We start from the raw sequence: 24,284 nt of genomic DNA, 5'->3' as shown, positions 1-24,284 counted from the left end.
GAATATACAGCTTCACATCGTGAACTAAGGAAGCTAAGCCCCTAGAGTCTGGCGCCTTAGACCGCTCGGCCATCCCGACGTGGTTTTGTGCAATTTGGACGTTTTAAAACGACATCTAATCCAGTTATTTTCATAAAACATATCGTGATTCGAACCCACGCCCTCAAACAAGGAGCAGAATACACAGATTCACATCGTGAACGAAGGAAGCTCCTTCGAGTCTGGCGCCTTAGACCGCTCAGCCATCCCGACGTGGTTTTGTGCAATTTGGACGTTTTAAAATGACATCTAATCCAGCTATTTTCATAAAACATATCGTGTCAGAAGTGGGATTCGAACCCACGCCCTCAAATGAGGACCAGAATACACAGATTCACAACGTGAACGAAGGAAGCTAAGCCCCTTGAGTCTAGCGCCTTAGACCGCTCGGCCATCCTGACGCGGTTTTATGCAATTTGGACGTTTTAAAACGACATCTAATCCAGTTATTTTCATAAAACATATCGTGTCAGAAGTGGGATTCGAACCCACGCCCTCAAACGAGGAGCAGAATACACAGATTCACATCGTGAACGAAGGAAGCTAAGCCCCTTGAGTCTGGCACCTTAGACCGCTCGGCCATCCTCACGTGGTGGTGTGAAATTTGGACGCTTTAAAATTACACCTCTTTCAGTTTTTTTCATAAAACATTTCGTGTCAGAAGTGATATTCGAACCCACGCCCTCAAACGAGGAACAGAATACACAGATTCACATCGTGAACGAACGAAGCTCCTTCGAGTCTGGCGCCTTAGACCGCTTGGCCATCCTGACGTGTTGGTGTGAAATTTGGACGCTTTAAAATTACACCTCGTTCAGTTATTTTCATAAAACATTTCGTGTCAGAAGTGATATTCGAACCCACGCCCTCAAACGAGGACCAGAATATACAGCTTCACATCGTGAACTAAGGAAGCTAAGCCCCTTGAGTCTGGCGCCTTAGACCGCTCGGCCATCCCGACGTGGTTTTTTGCAATTTGGACGTTTTAAAACGACATCTAATCCAGTTATTTTCATAAAACATATCGTGTCAGAAGTGGAATTCGAACCCACGCCCTCAAACGAGGAGCAGAATATACAGCTTCACATCGTGAACTAAGGAAGCTAAGCCCCTAGAGTCTGGCGCCTTAGACCGCTCGGCCATCCTGACGCGGTTTTATGGAATTTGGACGTTTTAAAATGACATCTCATCCAGTTATTTTCATAAAACATATCGTGTCAGAAGTGGGATTCGAACCCACGCCCTCAAACGAGGAGCAAAATACACAGATTCACATCGTGAACGTAGGAAGCTAAGCCCCTTGAGTCTGGCACCTTAGACCGCTCGGCCATCCTGACGTGGTGGTGTGAAATTTGGACGCTTTAAAATTACACCTCTTTCAGTTTTTTTCATAAAACATTTCGTGTCAGAAGTGATATTCGAACCCACGCCCTCAAACGAGGAACAGAATACACAGATTCACATCGTGAACGAACGAAGCTCCTTCGAGTCTGGCGCCTTAGACCGCTTGGCCATCCTGACGTGTTGGTGTGAAATTTGGACGCTTTAAAATTACACCTCGTTCAGTTATTTTCATAAAACATTTCGTGTCAGAAGTGATATTCGAACCCACGCCCTCAAACGAGGACCAGAATATACAGCTTCACATCGTGAACTAAGGAAGCTAAGCCCCTAGAGTCTGGCGCCTTAGACCGCTCGGCCATCCCGACGTGGTTTTGTGCAATTTGGACGTTTTAAAACGACATCTAATCCAGTTATTTTCATAAAACATATCGTGATTCGAACCCACGCCCTCAAACAAGGAGCAGAATACACAGATTCACATCGTGAACGAAGGAAGCTCCTTCGAGTCTGGCGCCTTAGACCGCTCAGCCATCCCGACGTGGTTTTGTGCAATTTGGACGTTTTAAAACGACATCTAATCCAGCTATTTTCATAAAACATATCGTGTCAGAAGTGGGATTCGAACCCACGCCCTCAAATGAGGACCAGAATACACAGATTCACAACGTGAACGAAGGAAGCTAAGCCCCTTGAGTCTGGCACCTTAGACCGCTCGGCCATCCTGACGTGGTGGTGTGAAATTTGGACGCTTTAAAATTACACCTCTTTCAGTTTTTTTCATGAAACATTTCGTGTCAGAAGTGGGATTCGAACCCACGCCCTCAAACGAGGAGCAGAATACACAGATTCACATCATGAACGAAGGAAGCTAAGCCCCTTGAGTCTGGCACCTTAGACCGCTCGGCCATCCTGACGTGGTGGTGTGAAATTTGGACGCTTCAAAATTACACCTCTTTCAGTTTTTTTCATGAAACATTTCGTGTCAGAAGTGATATTCGAACCCACGCCCTCAAACGAGGACCAGAATACACAGATTCACATCGTGAACGTAGGAAGCTAAGCCCCTTGAGTCTGGCACCTTAGACCGCTCGGCCATCCTGACGTGTTGGTGTGAAATTTGGACGCTTTAAAATTACACCTCGTTCAGTTATTTTCATAAAACATTTCGTGTCAGAAGTGATATTCGAACCCACGCCCTCAAACGAGGACCAGAATATACAGCTTCACATCGTGAACGAAGGAAGCTAAGCCCCTTGAGTCTGGCGCCTTAGACCGCTCGGCCATCCCGACGTGGTTTTGTGCAATTTGGACGTTTTAAAACGACATCTAATCCAGTTATTTTCATAAAACATATCGTGTCAGAAGTGGGATTCGCACCCATGCCCTCAAACGAGGAGCAGAATACACAGATTCACATCGTGAACGAAGGAAGCTAAGCCCCTCGAGTCTGGCAACTTAGACCGCTCGGCCATCCTGACGCGGTTTTATGGAATTTGGACGTTTTAAAATGACATCTCATCCAGTTATTTTCATAAAACATATCGTGTCAGAAGTGGGATTCGAACCCACGCCCTCAAACGAGGAGCAGAATACACAGATTCACATCGTGAACGAAGGAAGCTAAGCCCCTTGAGTCTGGCACCTTAGACCGCTCGGCCATCCTGACGTGGTGGTGTGAAATTTGGACGCTTTAAAACGACATCTAATCCAGTTATTTTCATAAAACATATCGTGTCAGAAGTGGGATTCGAACCCACGCCCTCAAACGAGGAGCAGAATACACAGATTCACATCGTGAACGAAGGAAGCTAAGCCCCTTGAGTCTGGCACCTTAGACCGCTCGGCCATCCTGACGTGGTGGTGTGAAATTTGGACGCTTTAAAATTACACCTCTTTCAGTTTTTTTCATGAAACATTTCGTGTCAGAAGTGGGATTCGAACCCACGCCCTCAAACGAGGAGCAGAATACACAGATTCACATCGTGAACGAAGGAAGATAAGCCCCTTGAGTCTGGCACCTTAGACCGCTAGGCCATCCTGACGTGGTGGTGTGAAATTTGGACGCTTTAAAATTACACCTCTTTCAGTTTTTTTCATGAAACATTTCGTGTCAGAAGTGATATTCGAACCCACGCCCTCAAACGAGGACCAGAATACACAGATTCACATCGAGAACGAAGGAAGCTAAGCCCCTTGAGTCTGGCACCTTAGACCGCTCGGCCATCCTGACGTGTTGGTGTGAAATTTGGACGCTTTAAAATTACACCTCGTTCAGTTATTTTCATAAAACATTTCGTGTCAGAAGTGATATTCGAACCCACGCCCTCAAACGAGGACCAGAATATACAGCTGCACATCGTGAACGAAGGAAGCTAAGCCCCTTGAGTCTGGCGCCTTAGACCGATCGGCCATCCCGACGTGGTTTTGTGCAATTTGGACGTTTTAAAACGACATCTAATCCAGTTATTTTCATAAAACATATCGTGTCAGAAGTGGGATTCGAACCCACGCCCTCAAACAAGGAGCAGAATACACAGATTCTCATCGTGAACGAAGGAAGCTCCTTCGAGTCTGGCGCCTTAGACCGCTCGGCCATCCCGACGTGGTTTTGTGCAATTTGGACGTTTTAAAACGACATCTAATCCAGTTATTTTCATAAAACATATCGTGTCAGAAGTGGGATTCGAACCCACGCCCTCAAACGAGGAGCAGAATACACAAATTCACATCGTGAACGAAGGAAGCTAAGCCCCTTGAGTCTGGCGCCTTAGACCGCTCGGCCATCCCGACGTGGTTTTGTGCAATTTGGACGTTTTAAAACGACATCTAATCCAGTTATTTTCATAAAACATATCGTGTCAGAAGTGGGATTCGAACCCACGCCCTCAAACAAGGAGCAGAATACACAGATTCACATCGTGAACGAAGGAAGCTCCTTCGAGTCTGGCGCCATGTACCGCTCGGCCATCCCGACGTGGTTTTGTGCAATTTGGACGTTTTAAAACGACATCTAATCCAGTTATTTTCATAAAACATATCGTGTCAGAAGTGGAATTCGAACCCACGCCCTCAAACGAGGAGCAGAATATACAGCTTCACATCGTGAACTAAGGAAGCTAAGCCCCTAGAGTCTGGCGCCTTAGACCGCTCGGCCATCCTGACGCGGTTTTATGGAATTTGGACGTTTTAAAATGACATCTCATCCAGTTATTTTCATAAAACATATCGTGTCAGAAGTGGGATTCGAACCCACGCCCTCAAACGAGGAGCAGAATACACAGATTCACATCGTGAACGTAGGAAGCTAAGCCCCTTGAGTCTGGCACCTTAGACCGCTCGGCCATCCTGACGTGGTGGTGTGAAATTTGGACGCTTTAAAATTACACCTCTTTCAGTTTTTTTCATGAAACATTTCGTGTCAGAAGTGATATTCGAACCCACGCCCTCAAACGAGGAACAGAATACACAGATTCACATCGTGAACGAACGAAGCTCCTTCGAGTCTGGCGCCTTAGACCGCTTGGCCATCCTGACGTGTTGGTGTGAAATTTGGACGCTTTAAAATTACACCTCGTTCAGTTATTTTCATAAAACATTTCGTGTCAGAAGTGATATTCGAACCCACGCCCTCAAACGAGGACCAGAATATACAGCTTCACATCGTGAACTAAGGAAGCTAAGCCCCTAGAGTCTGGCGCCTTAGACCGCTCGGCCATCCCGACGTGGTTTTGTGCAATTTGGACGTTTTAAAACGACATCTAATCCAGTTATTTTCATAAAACATATCGTGATTCGAACCCACGCCCTCAAACAAGGAGCAGAATACACAGATTCACATCGTGAACGAAGGAAGCTCCTTCGAGTCTGGCGCCTTAGACCGCTCAGCCATCCCGACGTGGTTTTGTGCAATTTGGACGTTTTAAAATGACATCTAATCCAGCTATTTTCATAAAACATATCGTGTCAGAAGTGGGATTCGAACCCACGCCCTCAAATGAGGACCAGAATACACAGATTCACAACGTGAACGAAGGAAGCTAAGCCCCTTGAGTCTAGCGCCTTAGACCGCTCGGCCATCCTGACGCGGTTTTATGCAATTTGGACGTTTTAAAACGACATCTAATCCAGTTATTTTCATAAAACATATCGTGTCAGAAGTGGGATTCGAACCCACGCCCTCAAACGAGGAGCAGAATACACAGATTCACATCGTGAACGAAGGAAGCTAAGCCCCTTGAGTCTGGCACCTTAGACCGCTCGGCCATCCTCACGTGGTGGTGTGAAATTTGGACGCTTTAAAATTACACCTCTTTCAGTTTTTTTCATAAAACATTTCGTGTCAGAAGTGATATTCGAACCCACGCCCTCAAACGAGGAACAGAATACACAGATTCACATCGTGAACGAACGAAGCTCCTTCGAGTCTGGCGCCTTAGACCGCTTGGCCATCCTGACGTGTTGGTGTGAAATTTGGACGCTTTAAAATTACACCTCGTTCAGTTATTTTCATAAAACATTTCGTGTCAGAAGTGATATTCGAACCCACGCCCTCAAACGAGGACCAGAATATACAGCTTCACATCGTGAACTAAGGAAGCTAAGCCCCTTGAGTCTGGCGCCTTAGACCGCTCGGCCATCCCGACGTGGTTTTGTGCAATTTGGACGTTTTAAAACGACATCTAATCCAGTTATTTTCATAAAACATATCGTGATTCGAACCCACGCCCTCAAACAAGGAGCAGAATACACAGATTCACATCGTGAACGAAGGAAGCTCCTTCGAGTCTGGCGCCTTATACCGCTCGGCCATCCCGACGTGGTTTTGTGCAATTTGGACGTTTTAAAACGACATCTAATCCAGTTATTTTCATAAAACATATCGTGTCAGAAGTGGAATTCGAACCCACGCCCTCAAACGAGGAGCAGAATATACAGCTTCACATCGTGAACTAAGGAAGCTAAGCCCCTAGAGTCTGGCGCCTTAGACCGCTCGGCCATCCTGACGCGGTTTTATGGAATTTGGACGTTTTAAAATGACATCTCATCCAGTTATTTTCATAAAACATATCGTGTCAGAAGTGGGATTCGAACCCACGCCCTCAAACGAGGAGCAAAATACACAGATTCACATCGTGAACGTAGGAAGCTAAGCCCCTTGAGTCTGGCACCTTAGACCGCTCGGCCATCCTGACGTGGTGGTGTGAAATTTGGACGCTTTAAAATTACACCTCTTTCAGTTTTTTTCATAAAACATTTCGTGTCAGAAGTGATATTCGAACCCACGCCCTCAAACGAGGAACAGAATACACAGATTCACATCGTGAACGAACGAAGCTCCTTCGAGTCTGGCGCCTTAGACCGCTTGGCCATCCTGACGTGTTGGTGTGAAATTTGGACGCTTTAAAATTACACCTCGTTCAGTTATTTTCATAAAACATTTCGTGTCAGAAGTGATATTCGAACCCACGCCCTCAAACGAGGACCAGAATATACAGCTTCACATCGTGAACTAAGGAAGCTAAGCCCCTAGAGTCTGGCGCCTTAGACCGCTCGGCCATCCCGACGTGGTTTTGTGCAATTTGGACGTTTTAAAACGACATCTAATCCAGTTATTTTCATAAAACATATCGTGATTCGAACCCACGCCCTCAAACAAGGAGCAGAATACACAGATTCACATCGTGAACGAAGGAAGCTCCTTCGAGTCTGGCGCCTTAGACCGCTCAGCCATCCCGACGTGGTTTTGTGCAATTTGGACGTTTTAAAATGACATCTAATCCAGCTATTTTCATAAAACATATCGTGTCAGAAGTGGGATTCGAACCCACGCCCTCAAATGAGGACCAGAATACACAGATTCACAACGTGAACGAAGGAAGCTAAGCCCCTTGAGTCTAGCGCCTTAGACCGCTCGGCCATCCTGACGCGGTTTTATGCAATTTGGACGTTTTAAAACGACATCTAATCCAGTTATTTTCATAAAACATATCGTGTCAGAAGTGGGATTCGAACCCACGCCCTCAAACGAGGAGCAGAATACACAGATTCACATCGTGAACGAAGGAAGCTAAGCCCCTTGAGTCTGGCACCTTAGACCGCTCGGCCATCCTCACGTGGTGGTGTGAAATTTGGACGCTTTAAAATTACACCTCTTTCAGTTTTTTTCATAAAACATTTCGTGTCAGAAGTGATATTCGAACCCACGCCCTCAAACGAGGAACAGAATACACAGATTCACATCGTGAACGAACGAAGCTCCTTCGAGTCTGGCGCCTTAGACCGCTTGGCCATCCTGACGTGTTGGTGTGAAATTTGGACGCTTTAAAATTACACCTCGTTCAGTTATTTTCATAAAACATTTCGTGTCAGAAGTGATATTCGAACCCACGCCCTCAAACGAGGACCAGAATATACAGCTTCACATCGTGAACTAAGGAAGCTAAGCCCCTTGAGTCTGGCGCCTTAGACCGCTCGGCCATCCCGACGTGGTTTTGTGCAATTTGGACGTTTTAAAACGACATCTAATCCAGTTATTTTCATAAAACATATCGTGATTCGAACCCACGCCCTCAAACAAGGAGCAGAATACACAGATTCACATCGTGAACGAAGGAAGCTCCTTCGAGTCTGGCGCCTTATACCGCTCGGCCATCCCGACGTGGTTTTGTGCAATTTGGACGTTTTAAAACGACATCTAATCCAGTTATTTTCATAAAACATATCGTGTCAGAAGTGGAATTCGAACCCACGCCCTCAAACGAGGAGCAGAATATACAGCTTCACATCGTGAACTAAGGAAGCTAAGCCCCTAGAGTCTGGCGCCTTAGACCGCTCGGCCATCCTGACGCGGTTTTATGGAATTTGGACGTTTTAAAATGACATCTCATCCAGTTATTTTCATAAAACATATCGTGTCAGAAGTGGGATTCGAACCCACGCCCTCAAACGAGGAGCAAAATACACAGATTCACATCGTGAACGTAGGAAGCTAAGCCCCTTGAGTCTGGCACCTTTGACCGCTCGGCCATCCTGACGTGGTGGTGTGAAATTTGGACGCTTTAAAATTACACCTCTTTCAGTTTTTTTCATAAAACATTTCGTGTCAGAAGTGATATTCGAACCCACGCCCTCAAACGAGGAACAGAATACACAGATTCACATCGTGAACGAACGAAGCTCCTTCGAGTCTGGCGCCTTAGACCGCTTGGCCATCCTGACGTGTTGGTGTGAAATTTGGACGCTTTAAAATTACACCTCGTTCAGTTATTTTCATAAAACATTTCGTGTCAGAAGTGATATTCGAACCCACGCCCTCAAACGAGGACCAGAATATACAGCTTCACATCGTGAACTAAGGAAGCTAAGCCCCTAGAGTCTGGCGCCTTAGACCGCTCGGCCATCCCGACGTGGTTTTGTGCAATTTGGACGTTTTAAAACGACATCTAATCCAGTTATTTTCATAAAACATATCGTGATTCGAACCCACGCCCTCAAACAAGGAGCAGAATACACAGATTCACATCGTGAACGAAGGAAGCTCCTTCGAGTCTGGCGCCTTAGACCGCTCAGCCATCCCGACGTGGTTTTGTGCAATTTGGACGTTTTAAAACGACATCTAATCCAGCTATTTTCATAAAACATATCGTGTCAGAAGTGGGATTCGAACCCACGCCCTCAAATGAGGACCAGAATACACAGATTCACAACGTGAACGAAGGAAGCTAAGCCCCTTGAGTCTAGCGCCTTAGACTGCTCGGCCATCCTGACGCGGTTTTATGCAATTTGGACGTTTTAAAACGACATCTAATCCAGTTATTTTCATAAAACATATCGTGTCAGAAGTGGGATTCGAACCCACGCCCTCAAACGAGGAGCAGAATACACAGATTCACATCGTGAACGAAGGAAGCTAAGCCCCTTGAGTCTGGCACCTTAGACCGCTCGGCCATCCTGACGTGGTGGTGTGAAATTTGGACGCTTTAAAATTACACCTCTTTCAGTTTTTTTCATAAAACATTTCGTGTCAGAAGTGATATTCGAACCCACGCCCTCAAACGAGGAACAGAATACACAGATTCACATCGTGAACGAACGAAGCTCCTTCGAGTCTGGCGCCTTAGACCGCTTGGCCATCCTGACGTGTTGGTGTGAAATTTGGACGCTTTAAAATTACACCTCGTTCAGTTATTTTCATAAAACATTTCGTGTCAGAAGTGATATTCGAACCCACGCCCTCAAACGAGGACCAGAATATACAGCTTCACATCGTGAACTAAGGAAGCTAAGCCCCTTGAGTCTGGCGCCTTAGACCGCTCGGCCATCCCGACGTGGTTTTGTGCAATTTGGACGTTTTAAAACGACATCTAATCCAGTTATTTTCATAAAACATATCGTGATTCGAACCCACGCCCTCAAACAAGGAGCAGAATACACAGATTCACATCGTGAACGAAGGAAGCTCCTTCGAGTCTGGCGCCTTAGACCGCTCAGCCATCCCGACGTGGTTTTGTGCAATTTGGACGTTTTAAAATGACATCTAATCCAGCTATTTTCATAAAACATATCGTGTCAGAAGTGGGATTCGAACCCACGCCCTCAAATGAGGACCAGAATACACAGATTCACAACGTGAACGAAGGAAGCTAAGCCCCTTGAGTCTAGCGCCTTAGACCGCTCGGCCATCCTGACGCGGTTTTATGCAATTTGGACGTTTTAAAACGACATCTAATCCAGTTATTTTCATAAAACATATCGTGTCAGAAGTGGGATTCGAACCCACGCCCTCAAACGAGGAGCAGAATACACAGATTCACATCGTGAACGAAGGAAGCTAAGCCCCTTGAGTCTGGCACCTTAGACCGCTCGGCCATCCTCACGTGGTGGTGTGAAATTTGGACGCTTTAAAATTACACCTCTTTCAGTTTTTTTCATAAAACATTTCGTGTCAGAAGTGATATTCGAACCCACGCCCTCAAACGAGGAACAGAATACACAGATTCACATCGTGAACGAACGAAGCTCCTTCGAGTCTGGCGCCTTAGACCGCTTGGCCATCCTGACGTGTTGGTGTGAAATTTGGACGCTTTAAAATTACACCTCGTTCAGTTATTTTCATAAAACATTTCGTGTCAGAAGTGATATTCGAACCCACGCCCTCAAACGAGGACCAGAATATACAGCTTCACATCGTGAACTAAGGAAGCTAAGCCCCTTGAGTCTGGCGCCTTAGACCGCTCGGCCATCCCGACGTGGTTTTGTGCAATTTGGACGTTTTAAAACGACATCTAATCCAGTTATTTTCATAAAACATATCGTGATTCGAACCCACGCCCTCAAACAAGGAGCAGAATACACAGATTCACATCGTGAACGAAGGAAGCTCCTTCGAGTCTGGCGCCTTATACCGCTCGGCCATCCCGACGTGGTTTTGTGCAATTTGGACGTTTTAAAACGACATCTAATCCAGTTATTTTCATAAAACATATCGTGTCAGAAGTGGAATTCGAACCCACGCCCTCAAACGAGGAGCAGAATATACAGCTTCACATCGTGAACTAAGGAAGCTAAGCCCCTAGAGTCTGGCGCCTTAGACCGCTCGGCCATCCTGACGCGGTTTTATGGAATTTGGACGTTTTAAAATGACATCTCATCCAGTTATTTTCATAAAACATATCGTGTCAGAAGTGGGATTCGAACCCACGCCCTCAAACGAGGAGCAAAATACACAGATTCACATCGTGAACGTAGGAAGCTAAGCCCCTTGAGTCTGGCACCTTAGACCGCTCGGCCATCCTGACGTGGTGGTGTGAAATTTGGACGCTTTAAAATTACACCTCTTTCAGTTTTTTTCATAAAACATTTCGTGTCAGAAGTGATATTCGAACCCACGCCCTCAAACGAGGAACAGAATACACAGATTCACATCGTGAACGAACGAAGCTCCTTCGAGTCTGGCGCCTTAGACCGCTTGGCCATCCTGACGTGTTGGTGTGAAATTTGGACGCTTTAAAATTACACCTCGTTCAGTTATTTTCATAAAACATTTCGTGTCAGAAGTGATATTCGAACCCACGCCCTCAAACGAGGACCAGAATATACAGCTTCACATCGTGAACTAAGGAAGCTAAGCCCCTAGAGTCTGGCGCCTTAGACCGCTCGGCCATCCCGACGTGGTTTTGTGCAATTTGGACGTTTTAAAACGACATCTAATCCAGTTATTTTCATAAAACATATCGTGATTCGAACCCACGCCCTCAAACAAGGAGCAGAATACACAGATTCACATCGTGAACGAAGGAAGCTCCTTCGAGTCTGGCGCCTTAGACCGCTCAGCCATCCCGACGTGGTTTTGTGCAATTTGGACGTTTTAAAACGACATCTAATCCAGCTATTTTCATAAAACATATCGTGTCAGAAGTGGGATTCGAACCCACGCCCTCAAATGAGGACCAGAATACACAGATTCACAACGTGAACGAAGGAAGCTAAGCCCCTTGAGTCTAGCGCCTTAGACTGCTCGGCCATCCTGACGCGGTTTTATGCAATTTGGACGTTTTAAAACGACATCTAATCCAGTTATTTTCATAAAACATATCGTGTCAGAAGTGGGATTCGAACCCACGCCCTCAAACGAGGAGCAGAATACACAGATTCACATCGTGAACGAAGGAAGCTAAGCCCCTTGAGTCTGGCACCTTAGACCGCTCGGCCATCCTGACGTGGTGGTGTGAAATTTGGACGCTTTAAAATTACACCTCTTTCAGTTTTTTTCATAAAACATTTCGTGTCAGAAGTGATATTCGAACCCACGCCCTCAAACGAGGAACAGAATACACAGATTCACATCGTGAACGAACGAAGCTCCTTCGAGTCTGGCGCCTTAGACCGCTTGGCCATCCTGACGTGTTGGTGTGAAATTTGGACGCTTTAAAATTACACCTCGTTCAGTTATTTTCATAAAACATTTCGTGTCAGAAGTGATATTCGAACCCACGCCCTCAAACGAGGACCAGAATATACAGCTTCACATCGTGAACTAAGGAAGCTAAGCCCCTTGAGTCTGGCGCCTTAGACCGCTCGGCCATCCCGACGTGGTTTTGTGCAATTTGGACGTTTTAAAACGACATCTAATCCAGTTATTTTCATAAAACATATCGTGATTCGAACCCACGCCCTCAAACAAGGAGCAGAATACACAGATTCACATCGTGAACGAAGGAAGCTCCTTCGAGTCTGGCGCCTTAGACCGCTCAGCCATCCCGACGTGGTTTTGTGCAATTTGGACGTTTTAAAATGACATCTAATCCAGCTATTTTCATAAAACATATCGTGTCAGAAGTGGGATTCGAACCCACGCCCTCAAATGAGGACCAGAATACACAGATTCACAACGTGAACGAAGGAAGCTAAGCCCCTTGAGTCTAGCGCCTTAGACCGCTCGGCCATCCTGACGCGGTTTTATGCAATTTGGACGTTTTAAAACGACATCTAATCCAGTTATTTTCATAAAACATATCGTGTCAGAAGTGGGATTCGAACCCACGCCCTCAAACGAGGAGCAGAATACACAGATTCACATCGTGAACGAAGGAAGCTAAGCCCCTTGAGTCTGGCACCTTAGACCGCTCGGCCATCCTCACGTGGTGGTGTGAAATTTGGACGCTTTAAAATTACACCTCTTTCAGTTTTTTTCATAAAACATTTCGTGTCAGAAGTGATATTCGAACCCACGCCCTCAAACGAGGAACAGAATACACAGATTCACATCGTGAACGAACGAAGCTCCTTCGAGTCTGGCGCCTTAGACCGCTTGGCCATCCTGACGTGTTGGTGTGAAATTTGGACGCTTTAAAATTACACCTCGTTCAGTTATTTTCATAAAACATTTCGTGTCAGAAGTGATATTCGAACCCACGCCCTCAAACGAGGACCAGAATATACAGCTTCACATCGTGAACTAAGGAAGCTAAGCCCCTTGAGTCTGGCGCCTTAGACCGCTCGGCCATCCCGACGTGGTTTTGTGCAATTTGGACGTTTTAAAACGACATCTAATCCAGTTATTTTCATAAAACATATCGTGATTCGAACCCACGCCCTCAAACAAGGAGCAGAATACACAGATTCACATCGTGAACGAAGGAAGCTCCTTCGAGTCTGGCGCCTTATACCGCTCGGCCATCCCGACGTGGTTTTGTGCAATTTGGACGTTTTAAAACGACATCTAATCCAGTTATTTTCATAAAACATATCGTGTCAGAAGTGGAATTCGAACCCACGCCCTCAAACGAGGAGCAGAATATACAGCTTCACATCGTGAACTAAGGAAGCTAAGCCCCTAGAGTCTGGCGCCTTAGACCGCTCGGCCATCCTGACGCGGTTTTATGGAATTTGGACGTTTTAAAATGACATCTCATCCAGTTATTTTCATAAAACATATCGTGTCAGAAGTGGGATTCGAACCCACGCCCTCAAACGAGGAGCAAAATACACAGATTCACATCGTGAACGTAGGAAGCTAAGCCCCTTGAGTCTGGCACCTTAGACCGCTCGGCCATCCTGACGTGGTGGTGTGAAATTTGGACGCTTTAAAATTACACCTCTTTCAGTTTTTTTCATAAAACATTTCGTGTCAGAAGTGATATTCGAACCCACGCCCTCAAACGAGGAACAGAATACACAGATTCACATCGTGAACGAACGAAGCTCCTTCGAGTCTGGCGCCTTAGACCGCTTGGCCATCCTGACGTGTTGGTGTGAAATTTGGACGCTTTAAAATTACACCTCGTTCAGTTATTTTCATAAAACATTTCGTGTCAGAAGTGATATTCGAACCCACGCCCTCAAACGAGGACCAGAATATACAGCTTCACATCGTGAACTAAGGAAGCTAAGCCCCTAGAGTCTGGCGCCTTAGACCGCTCGGCCATCCCGACGTGGTTTTGTGCAATTTGGACGTTTTAAAACGACATCTAATCCAGTTATTTTCATAAAACATATCGTGATTCGAACCCACGCCCTCAAACAAGGAGCAGAATACACAGATTCACATCGTGAACGAAGGAAGCTCCTTCGAGTCTGGCGCCTTAGACCGCTCAGCCATCCCGACGTGGTTTTGTGCAATTTGGACGTTTTAAAACGACATCTAATCCAGCTATTTTCATAAAACATATCGTGTCAGAAGTGGGATTCGAACCCACGCCCTCAAATGAGGACCAGAATACACAGATTCACAACGTGAACGAAGGAAGCTAAGCCCCTTGAGTCTAGCGCCTTAGACTGCTCGGCCATCCTGACGCGGTTTTATGCAATTTGGACGTTTTAAAACGACATCTAATCCAGTTATTTTCATAAAACATATCGTGTCAGAAGTGGGATTCGAACCCACGCCCTCAAACGAGGAGCAGAATACACAGATTCACATCGTGAACGAAGGAAGCTAAGCCCCTTGAGTCTGGCACCTTAGACCGCTCGGCCATCCTGACGTGGTGGTGTGAAATTTGGACGCTTTAAAATTACACCTCTTTCAGTTTTTTTCATAAAACATTTCGTGTCAGAAGTGATATTCGAACCCACGCCCTCAAACGAGGAACAGAATACACAGATTCACATCGTGAACGAACGAAGCTCCTTCGAGTCTGGCGCCTTAGACCGCTTGGCCATCCTGACGTGTTGGTGTGAAATTTGGACGCTTTAAAATTACACCTCGTTCAGTTATTTTCATAAAACATTTCGTGTCAGAAGTGATATTCGAACCCACGCCCTCAAACGAGGACCAGAATATACAGCTTCACATCGTGAACTAAGGAAGCTAAGCCCCTAGAGTCTGGCGCCTTAGACCGCTCGGCCATCCCGACGTGGTTTTGTGCAATTTGGACGTTTTAAAACGACATCTAATCCAGTTATTTTCATAAAACATATCGTGATTCGAACCCACGCCCTCAAACAAGGAGCAGAATACACAGATTCACATCGTGAACGAAGGAAGCTCCTTCGAGTCTGGCGCCTTAGACCGCTCAGCCATCCCGACGTGGTTTTGTGCAATTTGGACGTTTTAAAACGACATCTAATCCAGCTATTTTCATAAAACATATCGTGTCAGAAGTGGGATTCGAACCCACGCCCTCAAATGAGGACCAGAATACACAGATTCACAACGTGAACGAAGGAAGCTAAGCCCCTTGAGTCTAGCGCCTTAGACTGCTCGGCCATCCTGACGCGGTTTTATGCAATTTGGACGTTTTAAAACGACATCTAATCCAGTTATTTTCATAAAACATATCGTGTCAGAAGTGGGATTCGAACCCACGCCCTCAAACGAGGAGCAGAATACACAGATTCACATCGTGAACGAAGGAAGCTAAGCCCCTTGAGTCTGGCACCTTAGACCGCTCGGCCATCCTGACGTGGTGGTGTGAAATTTGGACGCTTTAAAATTACACCTCTTTCAGTTTTTTTCATAAAACATTTCGAATCAGAAGTGATATTCGAACCCACGCCCTCAAACGAGGAACAGAATACACAGATTCACATCGTGAACGAACGAAGCTCCTTCGAGTCTGGCGCCTTAGACCGCTTGGCCATCCTGACGTGTTGGTGTGAAATTTGGACGCTTTAAAATTACACCTCGTTCAGTTATTTTCATAAAACATTTCGTGTCAGAAGTGATATTCGAACCCACGCCCTCAAACGAGGACCAGAATATACAGCTTCACATCGTGAACTAAGGAAGCTAAGCCCCTTGAGTCTGGCGCCTTAGACCGCTCGGCCATCCCGACGTGGTTTTGTGCAATTTGGACGTTTTAAAACGACATCTAATCCAGTTATTTTCATAAAACATATCGTGATTCGAACCCACGCCCTCAAACAAGGAGCAGAATACACAGATTCACATCGTGAACGAAGGAAGCTCCTTCGAGTCTGGCGCCTTATACCGCTCGGCCATCCCGACGTGGTTTTGTGCAATTTGGACGTTTTAAAACGACATCTAATCCAGTTATTTTCATAAAACATATCGTGTCAGAAGTGGAATTCGAACCCACGCCCTCAAACGAGGAGCAGAATATACAGCTTCACATCGTGAACTAAGGAAGCTAAGCCCCTAGAGTCTGGCGCCTTAGACCGCTCGGCCATCCTGACGCGGTTTTATGGAATTTGGACGTTTTAAAATGACATCTCATCCAGTTATTTTCATAAAACATATCGTGTCAGAAGTGGGATTCGAACCCACGCCCTCAAACGAGGAGCAGAATACACAGATTCACATCGTGAACGTAGGAAGCTAAGCCCCTTGAGTCTGGCACCTTAGACCGCTCGGCCATCCTGACGTGGTGGTGTGAAATTTGGACGCTTTAAAATTACACCTCTTTCAGTTTTTTTCATAAAACATTTCGTGTCAGAAGTGATATTCGAACCCACGCCCTCAAACGAGGAACAGAATACACAGATTCACATCGTGAACGAACGAAGCTCCTTCGAGTCTGGCGCCTTAGACCGCTTGGCCATCCTGACGTGTTGGTGTGAAATTTGGACGCTTTAAAATTACACCTCGTTCAGTTATTTTCATAAAACATTTCGTGTCAGAAGTGATATTCGAACCCACGCCCTCAAACGAGGACCAGAATATACAGCTTCACATCGTGAACTAAGGAAGCTAAGCCCCTAGAGTCTGGCGCCTTAGACCGCTCGGCCATCCCGACGTGGTTTTGTGCAATTTGGACGTTTTAAAACGACATCTAATCCAGTTATTTTCATAAAACATATCGTGATTCGAACCCACGCCCTCAAACAAGGAGCAGAATACACAGATTCACATCGTGAACGAAGGAAGCTCCTTCGAGTCTGGCGCCTTAGACCGCTCAGCCATCCCGACGTGGTTTTGTGCAATTTGGACGTTTTAAAACGACATCTAATCCAGCTATTTTCATAAAACATATCGTGTCAGAAGTGGGATTCGAACCCACGCCCTCAAATGAGGACCAGAATACACAGATTCACAACGTGAACGAAGGAAGCTAAGCCCCTTGAGTCTAGCGCCTTAGACTGCTCGGCCATCCTGACGCGGTTTTATGCAATTTGGACGTTTTAAAACGACATCTAATCCAGTTATTTTCATAAAACATATCGTGTCAGAAGTGGGATTCGAACCCACGCCCTCAAACGAGGAGCAGAATACACAGATTCACATCGTGAACGAAGGAAGCTAAGCCCCTTGAGTCTGGCACCTTAGACCGCTCGGCCATCCTGACGTGGTGGTGTGAAATTTGGACGCTTTAAAATTACACCTCTTTCAGTTTTTTTCATAAAACATTTCGAATCAGAAGTGATATTCGAACCCACGCCCTCAAACGAGGAACAGAATACACAGATTCACATCGTGAACGAACGAAGCTCCTTCGAGTCTGGCGCCTTAGACCGCTTGGCCATCCTGACGTGTTGGTGTGAAATTTGGACGCTTTAAAATTACACCTCGTTCAGTTATTTTCATAAAACATTTCGTGTCAGAAGTGATATTCGAACCCACGCCCTCAAACGAGGACCAGAATATACAGCTTCACATCGTGAACTAAGGAAGCTAAGCCCCTTGAGTCTGGCGCCTTAGACCGCTCGGCCATCCCGACGTGGTTTTGTGCAATTTGGACGTTTTAAAACGACATCTAATCCAGTTATTTTCATAAAACATATCGTGATTCGAACCCACGCCCTCAAACAAGGAGCAGAATACACAGATTCACATCGTGAACGAAGGAAGCTCCTTCGAGTCTGGCGCCTTATACCGCTCGGCCATCCCGACGTGGTTTTGTGCAATTTGGACGTTTTAAAACGACATCTAATCCAGTTATTTTCATAAAACATATCGTGTCAGAAGTGGAATTCGAACCCACGCCCTCAAACGAGGAGCAGAATATACAGCTTCACATCGTGAACTAAGGAAGCTAAGCCCCTAGAGTCTGGCGCCTTAGACCGCTCGGCCATCCTGACGCGGTTTTATGGAATTTGGACGTTTTAAAATGACATCTCATCCAGTTATTTTCATAAAACATATCGTGTCAGAAGTGGGATTCGAACCCACGCCCTCAAACGAGGAGCAGAATACACAGATTCACATCGTGAACGTAGGAAGCTAAGCCCCTTGAGTCTGGCACCTTAGACCGCTCGGCCATCCTGACGTGGTGGTGTGAAATTTGGACGCTTTAAAATTACACCTCTTTCAGTTTTTTTCATAAAACATTTCGTGTCAGAAGTGATATTCGAACCCACGCCCTCAAACGAGGAACAGAATACACAGATTCACATCGTGAACGAACGAAGCTCCTTCGAGTCTGGCGCCTTAGACCGCTTGGCCATCCTGACGTGTTGGTGTGAAATTTGGACGCTTTAAAATTACACCTCGTTCAGTTATTTTCATAAAACATTTCGTGTCAGAAGTGATATTCGAACCCACGCCCTCAAACGAGGACCAGAATATACAGCTTCACATCGTGAACTAAGGAAGCTAAGCCCCTAGAGTCTGGCGCCTTAGACCGCTCGGCCATCCCGACGTGGTTTTGTGCAATTTGGACGTTTTAAAACGACATCTAATCCAGTTATTTTCATAAAACATATCGTGATTCGAACCCACGCCCTCAAACAAGGAGCAGAATACACAGATTCACATCGTGAACGAAGGAAGCTCCTTCGAGTCTGGCGCCTTAGACCGCTCAGCCATCCTGACGTGGTTTTGTGCAATTTGGACGTTTTAAAACGACATCTAATCCAGCTATTTTCATAAAACATATCGTGTCAGAAGTGGGATTCGAACCCACGCCCTCAAATGAGGACCAGAATACACAGATTCACAACGTGAACGAAGGAAGCTAAGCCCCTTGAGTCTAGCGCCTTAGACTGCTCGGCCATCCTGACGCGGTTTTATGCAATTTGGACGTTTTAAAACGACATCTAATCCAGTTATTTTCATAAAACATATCGTGTCAGAAGTGGGATTCGAACCCACGCCCTCAAACGAGGAGCAGAATACACAGATTCACATCGTGAACGAAGGAAGCTAAGCCCCTTGAGTCTGGCACCTTAGACCGCTCGGCCATCCTGACGTGGTGGTGTGAAATTTGGACGCTTTAAAATTACACCTCTTTCAGTTTTTTTCATAAAACATTTCGTGTCAGAAGTGATATTCGAACCCACGCCCTCAAACGAGGAACAGAATACACAGATTCACATCGTGAACGAACGAAGCTCCTTCGAGTCTGGCGCCTTAGACCGCTTGGCCATCCTGACGTGTTGGTGTGAAATTTGGACGCTTTAAAATTACACCTCGTTCAGTTATTTTCATAAAACATTTCGTGTCAGAAGTGATATTCGAACCCACGCCCTCAAACGAGGACCAGAATATACAGCTTCACATCGTGAACTAAGGAAGCTAAGCCCCTTGAGTCTGGCGCCTTAGACCGCTCGGCCATCCCGACGTGGTTTTGTGCAATTTGGACGTTTTAAAACGACATCTAATCCAGTTATTTTCATAAAACATATCGTGATTCGAACCCACGCCCTCAAACAAGGAGCAGAATACACAGATTCACATCGTGAACGAAGGAAGCTCCTTCGAGTCTGGCGCCTTATACCGCTCGGCCATCCCGACGTGGTTTTGTGCAATTTGGACGTTTTAAAACGACATCTAATCCAGTTATTTTCATAAAACATATCGTGTCAGAAGTGGAATTCGAACCCACGCCCTCAAACGAGGAGCAGAATATACAGCTTCACATCGTGAACTAAGGAAGCTAAGCCCCTAGAGTCTGGCGCCTTAGACCGCTCGGCCATCCTGACGCGGTTTTATGGAATTTGGACGTTTTAAAATGACATCTCATCCAGTTATTTTCATAAAACATATCGTGTCAGAAGTGGGATTCGAACCCACGCCCTCAAACGAGGAGCAGAATACACAGATTCACATCGTGAACGTAGGAAGCTAAGCCCCTTGAGTCTGGCACCTTAGACCGCTCGGCCATCCTGACGTGGTGGTGTGAAATTTGGACGCTTTAAAATTACACCTCTTTCAGTTTTTTTCATAAAACATTTCGTGTCAGAAGTGATATTCGAACCCACGCCCTCAAACGAGGAACAGAATACACAGATTCACATCGTGAACGAACGAAGCTCCTTCGAGTCTGGCGCCTTAGACCGCTTGGCCATCCTGACGTGTTGGTGTGAAATTTGGACGCTTTAAAATTACACCTCGTTCAGTTATTTTCATAAAACATTTCGTGTCAGAAGTGATATTCGAACCCACGCCCTCAAACGAGGACCAGAATATACAGCTTCACATCGTGAACTAAGGAAGCTAAGCCCCTAGAGTCTGGCGCCTTAGACCGCTCGGCCATCCCGACGTGGTTTTGTGCAATTTGGACGTTTTAAAACGACATCTAATCCAGTTATTTTCATAAAACATATCGTGATTCGAACCCACGCCCTCAAACAAGGAGCAGAATACACAGATTCACATCGTGAACGAAGGAAGCTCCTTCGAGTCTGGCGCCTTAGACCGCTCAGCCATCCCGACGTGGTTTTGTGCAATTTGGACGTTTTAAAACGACATCTAATCCAGCTATTTTCATAAAACATATCGTGTCAGAAGTGGGATTCGAACCCACGCCCTCAAACGAGGAACAGAATACACAGATTCACATCGTGAACGAACGAAGCTCCTTCGAGTCTGGCGCCTTAGACCGCTTGGCCATCCTGACGTGTTGGTGTGAAATTTGGACGCTTTAAAATTACACCTCGTTCAGTTATTTTCATAAAACATTTCGTGTCAGAAGTGATATTCGAACCCACGCCCTCAAACGAGGACCAGAATATACAGCTTCACATCGTGAACTAAGGAAGCTAAGCCCCTTGAGTCTGGCGCCTTAGACCGCTCGGCCATCCCGACGTGGTTTTGTGCAATTTGGACGTTTTAAAACGACATCTAATCCAGTTATTTTCATAAAACATATCGTGATTCGAACCCACGCCCTCAAACAAGGAGCAGAATACACAGATTCACATCGTGAACGAAGGAAGCTCCTTCGAGTCTGGCGCCTTATACCGCTCGGCCATCCCGACGTGGTTTTGTGCAATTTGGACGTTTTAAAACGACATCTAATCCAGTTATTTTCATAAAACATATCGTGTCAGAAGTGGAATTCGAACCCACGCCCTCAAACGAGGAGCAGAATATACAGCTTCACATCGTGAACTAAGGAAGCTAAGCCCCTAGAGTCTGGCGCCTTAGACCGCTCGGCCATCCTGACGCGGTTTTATGGAATTTGGACGTTTTAAAATGACATCTCATCCAGTTATTTTCATAAAACATATCGTGTCAGAAGTGGGATTCGAACCCACGCCCTCAAACGAGGAGCAGAATACACAGATTCACATCGTGAACGTAGGAAGCTAAGCCCCTTGAGTCTGGCACCTTAGACCGCTCGGCCATCCTGACGTGGTGGTGTGGAATTTGGACGCTTTAAAATTACACCTCTTTCAGTTTTTTTCATAAAACATTTCGTGTCAGAAGTGATATTCGAACCCACGCCCTCAAACGAGGAACAGAATACACAGATTCACATCGTGAACGAACGAAGCTCCTTCGATTCTGGCGCCTTAGACCGCTTGGCCATCCTGACGTGTTGGTGTGAAATTTGGACGCTTTAAAATTACACCTCGTTCAGTTATTTTCATAAAACATTTCGTGTCAGAAGTGATATTCGAACCCACGCCCTCAAACGAGGACCAGAATATACAGCTTCACATCGTGAACTAAGGAAGCTAAGCCCCTAGAGTCTGGCGCCTTAGACCGCTCGGCCATCCCGACGTGGTTTTGTGCAATTTGGACGTTTTAAAACGACATCTAATCCAGTTATTTTCATAAAACATATCGTGATTCGAACCCACGCCCTCAAACAAGGAGCAGAATACACAGATTCACATCGTGAACGAAGGAAGCTCCTTCGAGTCTGGCGCCTTAGACCGCTCAGCCATCCCGACGTGGTTTTGTGCAATTTGGACGTTTTAAAACGACATCTAATCCAGCTATTTTCATAAAACATATCGTGTCAGAAGTGGGATTCGAACCCACGCCCTCAAATGAGGACCAGAATACACAGATTCACAACGTGAACGAAGGAAGCTAAGCCCCTTGAGTATAGCGCCTTAGACCGCTCGGCCATCCTGACGCGGTTTTATGCAATTTGGACGTTTTAAAACGACATCTAATCCAGTTATTTTCATAAAACATATCGTGTCAGAAGTGGGATTCGAACCCACGCCCTCAAACGAGGAGCAGAATACACAGATTCACATCGTGAACGAAGGAAGCTAAGCCCCTTGAGTCTGGCACCTTAGACCGCTCGGCAATCCTGACGTGGTGGTGTGAAATTTGGACGCTTTAAAATTACACCTCTTTCAGTTTTTTTCATAAAACATTTCGTGTCAGAAGTGATATTCGAATTCACGCCCTCAAACGAGGAACAGAATACACAGATTCACATCGTGAACGAACGAAGCTCCTTCGAGTCTGGCGCCTTAGACCGCTTGGCCATCCTGACGTGTTGGTGTGAAATTTGGACGCTTTAAAATTACACCTCGTTCAGTTATTTTCATAAAACATTTCGTGTCAGAAGTGATATTCGAACCCACGCCCTCAAACGAGGACCAGAATATACAGCTTCACATCGTGAACTAAGGAAGCTAAGCCCCTTGAGTCTGGCGCCTTAGACCGCTCGGCCATCCCGACGTGGTTTTGTGCAATTTGGACGTTTTAAAACGACATCTAATCCAGTTATTTTCATAAAACATATCGTGATTCGAACCCACGCCCTCAAACAAGGAGCAGAATACACAGATTCACATCGTGAACGAAGGAAGCTCCTTCGAGTCTGGCGCCTTATACCGCTCGGCCATCCCGACGTGGTTTTGTGCAATTTGGACGTTTTAAAACGACATCTAATCCAGTTATTTTCATAAAACATATCGTGTCAGAAGTGGAATTCGAACCCACGCCCTCAAACGAGGAGCAGAATATACAGCTTCACATCGTGAACTAAGGAAGCTAAGCCCCTAGAGTCTGGCGCCTTAGACCGCTCGGCCATCCTGACGCGGTTTTATGGAATTTGGACGTTTTAAAATGACATCTCATCCAGTTATTTTCATAAAACATATCGTGTCAGAAGTGGGATTCGAACCCACGCCCTCAAACGAGGAGCAGAATACACAGATTCACATCGTGAACGTAGGAAGCTAAGCCCCTTGAGTCTGGCACCTTAGACCGCTCGGCCATCCTGACGTGGTGGTGTGAAATTTGGACGCTTTAAAATTACACCTCTTTCAGTTTTTTTCATAAAACATTTCGTGTCAGAAGTGATATTCGAACCCACGCCCTCAAACGAGGAACAGAATACACAGATTCACATCGTGAACGAACGAAGCTCCTTCGAGTCTGGCGCCTTAGACCGCTTGGCCATCCTGACGTGTTGGTGTGAAATTTGGACGCTTTAAAATTACACCTTGTTCAGTTATTTTCATAAAACATTTCGTGTCAGAAGTGATATTCGAACCCACGCCCTCAAACGAGGACCAGAATATACAGCTTCACATCGTGAACTAAGGAAGCTAAGCCCCTAGAGTCTGGCACCTTAGACCGCTCGGCCATCCCGACGTGGTTTTGTGCAATTTGGACGTTTTAAAACGACATCTAATCCAGTTATTTTCATAAAACATATCGTGATTCGAACCCACGCCCTCAAACAAGGAGCAGAATACACAGATTCACATCGTGAACGAAGGAAGCTCCTTCGAGTCTGGCGCCTTAGACCGCTCAGCCATCCCGACGTGGTTTTGTGCAATTTGGACGTTTTAAAACGACATCTAAT

The 24,284-nt window shown here is 45.9% G+C and overlaps 9 non-coding genes across 9 annotated transcripts; all 9 read right to left on the bottom strand.

Annotated features, from left to right (window-relative positions):
* Positions 1-318: 318 nt before the first annotated feature.
* Positions 319-440, bottom strand: TRNAL-CAA (transfer RNA leucine (anticodon CAA)). Its single transcript has 2 exons — positions 403-440; positions 319-364 (listed from the first exon to the last, which is right to left on the bottom strand). It is a non-coding gene; the product is annotated as a tRNA-Leu (tRNA).
* Positions 441-1,987: 1,547 nt separating this feature from the next.
* On the bottom strand, positions 1,988-2,109 carry TRNAL-CAA (transfer RNA leucine (anticodon CAA)). The gene is made up of 2 exons: positions 2,072-2,109; positions 1,988-2,033 (listed from the first exon to the last, which is right to left on the bottom strand). It is a non-coding gene; the product is annotated as a tRNA-Leu (tRNA).
* A 1,758-nt stretch (positions 2,110-3,867) lies between these two features.
* Positions 3,868-3,985, bottom strand: TRNAS-CGA (transfer RNA serine (anticodon CGA)). Its single transcript has 2 exons — positions 3,948-3,985; positions 3,868-3,913 (listed from the first exon to the last, which is right to left on the bottom strand). It is a non-coding gene; the product is annotated as a tRNA-Ser (tRNA).
* Positions 3,986-4,239: 254 nt separating this feature from the next.
* Positions 4,240-4,357, bottom strand: TRNAS-CGA (transfer RNA serine (anticodon CGA)). The gene is made up of 2 exons: positions 4,320-4,357; positions 4,240-4,285 (listed from the first exon to the last, which is right to left on the bottom strand). It is a non-coding gene; the product is annotated as a tRNA-Ser (tRNA).
* Positions 4,358-5,344: 987 nt separating this feature from the next.
* On the bottom strand, positions 5,345-5,466 carry TRNAL-CAA (transfer RNA leucine (anticodon CAA)). Its single transcript has 2 exons — positions 5,429-5,466; positions 5,345-5,390 (listed from the first exon to the last, which is right to left on the bottom strand). It is a non-coding gene; the product is annotated as a tRNA-Leu (tRNA).
* Positions 5,467-7,186: 1,720 nt separating this feature from the next.
* Positions 7,187-7,308, bottom strand: TRNAL-CAA (transfer RNA leucine (anticodon CAA)). The gene is made up of 2 exons: positions 7,271-7,308; positions 7,187-7,232 (listed from the first exon to the last, which is right to left on the bottom strand). It is a non-coding gene; the product is annotated as a tRNA-Leu (tRNA).
* A 2,641-nt stretch (positions 7,309-9,949) lies between these two features.
* On the bottom strand, positions 9,950-10,071 carry TRNAL-CAA (transfer RNA leucine (anticodon CAA)). Its single transcript has 2 exons — positions 10,034-10,071; positions 9,950-9,995 (listed from the first exon to the last, which is right to left on the bottom strand). It is a non-coding gene; the product is annotated as a tRNA-Leu (tRNA).
* A 2,641-nt stretch (positions 10,072-12,712) lies between these two features.
* On the bottom strand, positions 12,713-12,834 carry TRNAL-CAA (transfer RNA leucine (anticodon CAA)). The gene is made up of 2 exons: positions 12,797-12,834; positions 12,713-12,758 (listed from the first exon to the last, which is right to left on the bottom strand). It is a non-coding gene; the product is annotated as a tRNA-Leu (tRNA).
* Positions 12,835-21,001: 8,167 nt separating this feature from the next.
* On the bottom strand, positions 21,002-21,119 carry TRNAS-CGA (transfer RNA serine (anticodon CGA)). Its single transcript has 2 exons — positions 21,082-21,119; positions 21,002-21,047 (listed from the first exon to the last, which is right to left on the bottom strand). It is a non-coding gene; the product is annotated as a tRNA-Ser (tRNA).
* Positions 21,120-24,284: the final 3,165 nt, after the last annotated feature.

This window comes from Phalangium opilio, unplaced genomic scaffold, assembly GCF_054372755.1.
Source record: "Phalangium opilio isolate 3A_F unplaced genomic scaffold, DU_Popi_V2 ptg000810l_1, whole genome shotgun sequence".
Lineage (NCBI taxonomy): Eukaryota > Metazoa > Arthropoda > Arachnida > Opiliones > Phalangiidae > Phalangium > Phalangium opilio.
The sequence above is the reverse complement of the archived record's forward strand: the minus strand, read 5'-3'. Positions and strand labels throughout refer to the sequence as shown.